Here is a 7,531-nt window from a genome sequence, read left to right as displayed (position 1 = left end):
CATGAGCTATCCCACCAGGAAGTTGTCACTGCGGACAACCAATCATAAGCTGTGGGAGTGTGTCTTCTAGGAAAAGTTTTAAGGTAAAGCTATAGGGAAAATTAAACATGAAATACTGTATGCAAATAGCATTTACATAGCAGTGTTTGTTTTCCTGAGTCTGCCTGTAACAGTTTTATGACCTGCCGATCATACCAGTAGATCGATTACTTTTGCTCTCCTTGTAACAGGCCAAGCACTCAGTTCTGCCCTCTCATCCACAGTTACCCCTGACGTTTCCCATCAACCTGGCACAAAGGAGTCAGCTGAGTTATTTGAGCATAGTATCAGCCACTTGCTGCATTGTATCAGCCAAGTGGATGCACAGCAATTAATTGCATCTGAGGTTGAGGAGGACCTCAGTGAGAGTATAGAGGGAGGTGACAACAAGCAGATTGGCACAGATGTTCCAACAGCTGCAGTCTATTGCCAGGCTGGCTCCAGTTATGGGAGAGGTGGTGATGATGAGATATCTGGCTGTAGTTGGGTGCCAGAAATTGCAGAGGATAAAGTGGGGGACAGACACAACATTATTGAGGCAGCATGTAGTGGAGGGAGCAGCTGTACTATCTGCTGGATGGCAGAGCTCCATGGGTGCAGGGGTGCAACATGCCTCTCAGCAAATAGCTTGGGGTGTCTTCTTTCCAAAATGGGGTCATTTGGGGGGGTTTTGTACTATCTTGTCATTTCATGTCCTCCGAAACTGTGATAGGTAGTGAGGTAATGAAATCACCAGTTTACGCCCTTAGAAAGCCTGAAGGCGGTGCTTGGCTTTCGGGGTCCTGTACGCGGCTAGGCTCCCAAAAAGTCTCCCAAATGTGGTATCCCCGTACTCAGGAGAAGCAGCGGAATATATTTTGGGGTGTAATTTCACAAATGCTCATGGCATGTTTGAGCAATAGATCATTTAGTGACAACTTTGTGCAAAAAAAAAAAATGTAATTTTCCCGCAACTTGTGGCAAAATATAAAATATTCCATGGACTCAACATGCCTCTCATCAAATAGCTTGGGGTGTCTACTTTCCAAAAAGGGTTCATTTGGGGGGGGGTTGAACTGTCCTGGCATTTTATGCACAACATTTAGAAGTTTATGTCACACATCACCCGCTCTTCTAACCACAAAGACCTTTCTGACACTTTTTGTTTACATGAAAAAATATTATTTTTTTGCAAGAAAATTACTTTGAACCCCCAAACATTATGTATATATATTTTTTTAAAGCAAAGGCCCTACAGGTTTTTTTTTTTTTTTCACACAGTATTTGCACAGCGATTTTTCAAACGCAATTTAAAAAAAAAAAAAAAACACACTGTTTTCAATTGTAATGCACTAAAACACACTATATTGCCCAAATGTTTGATGAAATACAAAAGATGATCTTATGCGAGTACATGGATACCAAACACGACATGCTTTAAAATTGCACACAAACGTGCAGCGGCAACAAACTACATACATTTTTAAAAGCCTTTACAGGTTACCATTTTAGATTTACAGAGGAGGTCTACTGCTAAAATTACTGCCCTTGATCTGACCTTCACGTTGATACCTCACATGCATGGTGCAATTGATGTTTACATATGAGACCAGACCAACGCTTGCGTTCGCCTTTGCAAGTGAGCACGGGGGGGGACAGGGGTGCTTTTTTTTATTATTTATTTTGCTTTTTTATTATATTTTTAAACTGTTCCTTTCATTTTTTTAAAAATAATTTTTATTGTTATCTCAGGGAATGTAAATATCACCTATGATAGCAATAGGTAGTGACAGGTACACTTTTTTGAAAAAATTGGGGTCTATTAGACCCTAGATATCTCCTCTGCCCTCAAAGCATCTGACCACACCAAGATTGGTATGATAAAATGCTTTGTCAATTTCCCAATGGTGCTGTTTATGTCCGGTGAAACCTAAGTCACAAAATGCTCGTAGCTTCTGGTTTCTTAGGCCATAGAGATGATTGGAGCCATTCTGGTCTCTGATCAGCTCTATGGTCAGCTGGCGGAACCACCGGCTGCATTCTCGGGTTCCCTGTTGGGACAGGAGAGCCCAAGAAAACCATGGAAGACGGTGGGATATGTCCTCCCACTGCTTGTAAAAGCAGTCTAGAGGCTAATTAGCCACTAGGATTGCTTTTACATGAAAGCCGACGACTGGCTGAAAAGAATGATACCAAGATGATACCCAAACCTGCAGGCATCATTCTGGTATAACCACTCAAAGTCCAGCAACATACCAGTACGTTGCTGGTCCTTGTTGGGCATACATTGTAATGTTCTTTTCTTCTTGCATTCTGTGGGCTGAACAAAAAAAAGAGATCGATCGGTGGGTATGCCCACCATTAGAATATTGCCCTTCATCCACCCACTTCTAATGATGGGCATACATGCACCATTTTTTTTAACTGTGGTGGTGAAATCACCTCCTACAGCGCTGGAGTCGCTGATTTACGTATCGTGGAAGCAAACGCTGTTGCTGTCAAGATAAATAAATCAGTGCTGCAGCTGAATGGTATACCTGCTAAGCAAATGATGGTTAACAATAAAACAAAGTAACATTAAAGTATAACAGTAAGACTTACCATACCTGCAAAGCAAATACAATAAAACAGTAAAAATGAAACATTTTTTAACGCAATCTGTGCCAAAAAAATATATGCCAAAGCATGGGGGCAATCCACCCCTAATGTTAGGGGCAAATTGCCCCTCCACCCCTGCCCCCATGCTTCGGCATATATGCTCTTTTTTTAACTGTGGTGGTGAAATCACCTCCTACAGAGCTGGAGTCGTTGATTTATGTATCGTGGGAGCAAACGCTGTTGCTGTCAAGTTAAATAAATCAGTGCTGCAGCTGAATGGCATATGTCATGACCTTGCAGTAATACTTTCATGACCTGTCTGTCTCTTACCTGGTCTGTGTATCAGCCTTGAGGCTTGTACTCTCACACCTGCATGCTTAAGTAATCTTCCCTCAGTGTGGCTCCACCCTAGCCTCAACAGGAACCACTATTTAACACCGTATTCTCCAAGTCTGCCTTGCCGTGCAATATTGTGTGTTTGGCTTCCTGTTCCCTGCTTGCCGTGTGCTCTACATTTGTCTCTGATACCGATCTTGACGTGTTCCCGACTATCCCTGTCTGCTTGTGACCCTGACCTTTGGCGTGTTCTCGACTATCCCTGTTTGCCTGTGACCCTGACCTTTGGCGTGTTCTCTGTTATCCTTGTCTGCTAGTTGCCCCAACATTTGGCTACCTCCTTACTATTCCTTGCTGTCCTGGGCTGCTGTTTCCTCTCCATCCTCCTGTAGCCTACCGTGAGCGTGAGCTGGGAGACCCTGGGGGCTGCGACCTGGAACCAGTTGCAGCCCAGTCCATCCTCACCACTAGAGGCTCTGGTGAACACCTGCTGGCTCTTGGGCTCCGCGCCCTGGGGAATCTATGCTCTAACCTCCTGTAGGATCCGTGTTGGTGCTCCAGGGGACCTGCCTTCCTGAACCACCCGAGTTCCATCTGCAGCAGTCGGCCTTAGGGTCCACTATCTTAGCGGTGCACTCCTGACCCCAACAGGGTGCATCTGTCACCTGGACTCAGGTGACCTGACAGCATACCTGCTAAGCAAATGATGGTTAACAATAAAACAAAGTAACTTTACAGTATAACAGTAAGACTTACCATACCTGCAAAGCAAATACAATAAAACATAGTAAAAATAAAACATTTTTTAATGCAATCTGTGCCTAAAAAATATATGCTGAAGCATGGGGGCAATCCACCCCTAATGTTAGGGGCAAATCGCCCCTCCACCCCTGCCCCCATGCTTCGGCATATATGCTCTTTTTTTTTTAAACTGTGATGGTGAAATCACATTTTACAGCGCTGGAGTCGCTGATTCATGTATCGTGGGAGCAAACACTGTTGCTGTCAAGATAAATAAATCAGTGCTGCAGCTGAATGGGTAGCTGAAAACAAAAAAATGGTTAACAATCAAACACAGTAAACAGTAAAGTATAAAAGAATTACATACCTGAAAAGCAAACATGATAAAACAAAGTAACAATAAAACATTGCATTGTAGAATACAGTAAAAAAGAGCAGAACAATAGAGAGAGAATAGAGAGAGAGAACAATAAAACGACAACTATTTTTGTTTTTTTATTTTTTTTTTGTTTTTTGTTTTTACTTTTTTTGTTTTTTTTTGTTTTTTTACACTTTTATTTGTAACTTTAATGGTTGTAATGGTTCGGTTCCAGGTTGGGGGTCTCCCAAAATGCGATAGCATCTTTGGAGACCCTGTGAAAGTGTGTCCTAGTCTGTGCACTGCTGTACCCTACGCTAATACTCCACTAGTGTGTGGCATTCAAAACATTCACCAATGCAAAGAACAGGCTGGTCAGGACAGGAGGGACAATAATAGCGGGTGTCACGCATATATCCACACTTTCTACAGACACAACATTTTCTTTGGGGGGCTCGTTGGGTAGGGGTACCAGGGAGGACATACAGAAAATGCCTCTCATGCAGCCGGCTTACTGCATTTGGATTAGGAAGTTGGACCACAGTACTGTCTGGAAACATAAGGGCTGTGATGATCTCTTCCTGGAATTGAAGGAAGGATCCAGTTCGTCCTGAAGCTTTGTATAGCACATAAGCATTCAGCAGAGTCAATTGAAATAAGTATACAGACACTTTTTTGTACCAGCGTCTGGCCTTACGGGCAACTAGGTACGGCGCCAGCAACTGGTCATTGAGGTCCACCCCTCCCATATTAGAGTTATATTCGTGGACACAGAGGGGTCTTTCCACAACACCAGTCACTGTAGGACCAGCGTGTCTGCGTGAAGGGAGAACAGAGCGAAAACCTTCCGATTATCCCTCCACTTCACAGCTAGCAAATTATTCAATTTCAAGCAGGCTCTCTCCCCCAGCCTAAGATGGGAATCTACATGCCGCTGGGGTAAGCCCCGGCGATTAGATCGCACGGTGCCACATGCGCCAATTCCTTGATCAAACAAGTGACTAAAAAGTGGCACGCTCGTGTAATAATTGTCCACATACAAGTGGTACCCTTTTCTGAATAAGAGTGCCACCAAGTCCCACACAAACTTACCAGCGCTCCTTATGTAGTCAGGGCAGTTCTCCGGCTCTACGTGACTATCTCTTCCCTCATAAACCATAAATCTATATGTATAGCCTGTGGCCCTGTCACAGAGCTTATACATCTTGACCCCATATTTGGCACGCTTGCTGGGAAGATACTGTTTGAAAGACAAGCGGCTAGAAAACTTAATCAGGGACTCATCAATGCAAACAACTTGATCGGGAGTAAACAAGGCTGCAAACTGTTGGTTGAGGTTGTTTACGAGGGGCCAAATTTTGTAGAGCCGATCGTATCCAGGGTCACCCTGAGGACGACAGAGTTCATTGTCATTGAAGTGCATGAACCCCAAGATCTGTTCATATCGTGCCCTGGCCATGGAGGCAGAAAACACAGGCATATGATGAATTGAGTCAGTGGACCAATGTGACCGCAACTCACTCTTTTTAGTTATGCCCATGAGGAGGGATAGGCCCAAAAAGGTCGGAGACCGTAACAGGTTTCCATTTTCTGGCAAGGGTCAATATAAATTGCTTTGGTCCACAATAGATCTATAGAAATCTTCCAAAAAATTGACGCTAAAACCTTACTGATATCACCCACCGGGCGATCAGGGGGTAAACCTTTATTGTGTAATATATGGCGGGTGCCCTGATGCTATAAAAAACAAACTAACCAGCGTCCCCTGTAACACTAATACGGCGATCATTGGTGACAGGGGGTGAAAGGGTTAACTAGGGGGCAATCAGGGGGGTTAAAACCTTTATTAGGTAATATATGGGGGTACCTGAATATAAAAACCTGATGGTGAAACTAATCAACTAACTGGCTAACTATCATCACACGTGACACAAATACGGCGATCGATTAGTGACACTGGCGACAGGGGGTGAAAGGGTTAACTGGGGGCGATCAAGGGATTAAACCTTTATTAGGGGGGTACCCTAGACCTAATGGGGCCTATTACTAACTGCCCTAAGACTTATTTTAGTCACAAATGACACCAATGCAGTGATCAGTGAAAAATCTTAAAACTGCAATTGGTGACACAGTGACAGGGAGTGAAGTGGTTAACTGGGGGGGAGGGGTCGGGGGGTGGCAAGTGTACCTGTGTGTACTGGTGTTAGTGTAGTGTTGTGCAATTCACAGTTAGATGTTCTTTCTCTTCGCACTGGAATCGAAAAGACTCCATGAGGAGAGATGACATCACTTCCCCTGTCTGTGTTTACACTTATACAGACAGGGGAAGGTTTCCATTCATTAGGACCGATCAGCAGGTCCAGTCCACAAATCATTGGTCTAGCCCTGAGTACTGATCGGTCCTCTTAAGAATCCGACTGCCGCGGGCACGGGGGGGGGGGCCCGATCGCGCCCCCCATCCACTGGGAGGGAGGGACGTACAGGTACGCCCATTTCCCCCCGTGCCATTCTGCTGACGTAAATTGGCATGCGGCGGTTGGCAACTGGTTAAAGTATAACTAAAGGAAAAATGTATTTTTAGTTTTGGATAGAGCTGAGAAGGGTTAGGACAATTGTCAGTTTTTATTGCTGTCTGTGCCCCTGTTAAGGAAATTCACCCTCTCTATTTGTCCTGTTTTCCATTATTGCTGAAAGTGAAAGTAAAAGAAAAATCACAAATTTTGGGTTGTCCCCAGAAAAGTATTAGAGGGGAAATCTTCTGATGGGGTCACTAGTTGTGGTGACCTGGGGGTCCCCAAGGAATTCCCCCCCAGTTTGCAGGGATTTCCTTATCACTTTCTGTTTGGCTATGGGACAACAGGAGGTGAATGTAAATCTCTGCAATGAGATACAAATGGCGAAAAAAAATCTGGCAGGGTTTAAACCAGAGGTTATAGCACTCCCTTATTCTATCCAAAATGAAAAAAAAAAAAAGTTTTGCCCATAGTTCTACTTTAAGCAATAAGGATGAAAGTCTTTTAAGGGGTGCCAAAGTAGGGGCGCGTGTAGACTGCAGTCTCTCTCATATTCTACCAATCCCGCCATGTCAGTTCCAACTGTAGCATTCAGCAGGCAAGTTTCCCTTCTCAAGCTAATGGAGCATAAGAAAAAGAATGCCCCCAGCCACCCCATGCCTAGCCGCTGAATGCCAACTTTGCAAAATTGCTGGATCTACAGCTTCTACATGTCTAGCTGGTGCATTCAGCCCACCCTACAGCCCCTGCTTCAGATTACATTTTGGGGGGATTCTGACACTCAAAGTATTTATTTTCTGTATATGCATTGTGCTGCAGCTTTAAGTCCCCTAGTTTACTCAGTTGTTGAGTGTGTGGATGCAATGCTGTTAGCAAAGGGACATCTCTCTTGACACCCCAGAAACACCCTTACATTTAGTTATACGTTAATGGTATATTTTATAAAACACTGTAAACCAGTCATTGA

This window comes from Aquarana catesbeiana, linkage group LG01 (genome assembly GCF_042186555.1).
Source record: "Aquarana catesbeiana isolate 2022-GZ linkage group LG01, ASM4218655v1, whole genome shotgun sequence".
Classification (NCBI taxonomy): domain Eukaryota; kingdom Metazoa; phylum Chordata; class Amphibia; order Anura; family Ranidae; genus Aquarana; species Aquarana catesbeiana.
The sequence above is the reverse complement of the archived record's forward strand: the minus strand, read 5'-3'. Positions refer to the sequence as shown.